We start from the raw sequence: 2,016 nt of genomic DNA on the forward strand, positions 1-2,016 counted from the left end.
AGCTATGAAGAGGTGGAGCCGGAATTTGAAGCTATGTCCAAAGCCCAGGTTCTTTCCTCTAAATGACATGATGGGAAACAACCCCAGTGTGCAACTCTATGCACAATGTTACACTACATGACCTCCAAGGATGGGGAATTTCCCACAGGGATCTAGCTGCTCCAAAAGTCTTTCTAAACCTAGCTCACTGTCTCCAATGCCCACTATTTGTTTCATTTCATTTGGGTTAAATTTCAATTAAAAGCCAAATGTTTCTCTTGGGAAGCAAAGTAACCACATTCTTTTTTTTTTTTTTTTTTTTTGCTAAAGTGTTAAGCTCTTACTTTGACATTAGATGGCTATCACCAAGCACAAATCAGCATACAGAAGTATAAAACCAAAGAGATATAAGTTTCAATGAAAGAAAAAGAAATTCCAGAAAAAATCTACAACAAAGACCTCCACCAAGGGTTGAACAAATGTGGAGGCGAGTTTCCCAGAGTTAGGTAGCACAGAATGGGAGAAAGAATACCAGACTCTGACTCAAGAAACGTGGCTCACAAGTGAAACTGATGTATAAGTTCCAGAACTTGACTATACAGCACCGGCCTGTAGCTAACAATGTTGTACTGTATGCTTAAAATTTGCTAATAGGGTCTATGGCCATGCTACCCTGAACAAGCCTGATCTCGTCTGATCTCAGAAGCTAAGCAGGGTTGGCCTGGTTAGTACTTGGATGGGAGACCACCCAGGAGCACCAGGTGCTATAGGCATAAAAAAATTAAAAAAGTAAGGGGTTGTAAGCTGACAAGGTCCTTGCAATCTATGAGGTCAACCAAGGGTTGCCTCATCTAAAAATTTTTTTAAAAATTGCTAATAGGATAGATCTTATGGTAAGTGCTTATACCACAAAATAATAATAATAATAATAATAATAATAATAATAAAGGGGTGGGAGGAAACTTTGGGAGGGATGGATGTATCTATGGTCTTGATAGTGGTGATAGTTTCACAGGTGCATACTTTATCCCCAGATCCATAAAGTTGCATACATTAAAAATGTATAGCTTTTTACACATCAATCATACCTCAATAAAATGTTTTTTTAAAACAATAAAGAAACTTGGGTCAAAAATAGGGTCTTACTCTAACTCACTGTGTGACCTCAGCTAAGTCTCTTCCCTCTTCCGAGCCTCGGTTTCTCCCTCTGTAACAAAGGGCTCAGATCAAATATTTCTAAGCACTTTGCAGCTCTCACGTTCTAAGCTGCTGGGGAGGGAAAGCAGTCTAGAAGTGAAGGAATGAGATAGTCCTTCCTAGAGCATCACAAGAAGCTCCAGGATGAGAGCTGAGTTGGCCTGTGGAGACAAGCCATCCTGAGCAAGCAGAGGCCTGAATCCTATCGCCTGACTGCAGCTGCCAAGTTACAGATCCCTGTCTAAGGCCTGAACTCACTCCATCTTCCTGATCACTCCTGAAATCAAAACGGAACTTGGAAGTATATAAACATTCTGGAGTTGCACTTTTCTACTACTTCTGATGATAAGGCTGTAATCCAAGAAGGTACAGCCAATTCCTCACATTTAAACATCCTGGTCTTAAACTCATATAAAACTTACAAAAAAATATCTTCACTAAATGGCAGATTTGGCAATGAACTTCAAACCTGACTCTCATCCAGTGCTCCCTTGGCTCTCTCATAGACTCCAATTCTGATTCCTCTGGAGCAGTGGTTCCCACAGGGAACCTCTGACAATGCCTGGAGACATTATTGGTTGTCACGGTCGGGAAGGAGGGAGTACTACTGGCATCTAGTGAGTAGAAGACAGGGATCCTGCAAAGCATCCTATAATGTATACAGTAGCCCAAAATTATCTGGCCCAAAATGTCAATAATGGTAAGTTTGAGAAATCCTGCTCTAAAGTATACCAAAATCTCGTCTGCTTTTTCAAGTTACATCATCAGAGAGACTAGTTAATAAATTCTCTAATGACTAAGCTAGAAGTGAATCTTAGGTCATATAGACCCTCTCTATCT

At 40.4% G+C, this 2,016-nt stretch overlaps 1 pseudogene; it reads left to right on the forward strand.

Moving 5' to 3' along the window:
• The first annotated feature begins 634 nt into the window (after positions 1–634).
• Positions 635–752, forward strand: LOC112484046 (annotated as a pseudogene).
• Positions 753–2,016: the final 1,264 nt, after the last annotated feature.

The sequence above is a fragment of the Pteropus alecto genome, unplaced genomic scaffold (assembly GCF_000325575.1).
Source record: "Pteropus alecto unplaced genomic scaffold, ASM32557v1 scaffold226, whole genome shotgun sequence".
NCBI lineage: Eukaryota > Metazoa > Chordata > Mammalia > Chiroptera > Pteropodidae > Pteropus > Pteropus alecto.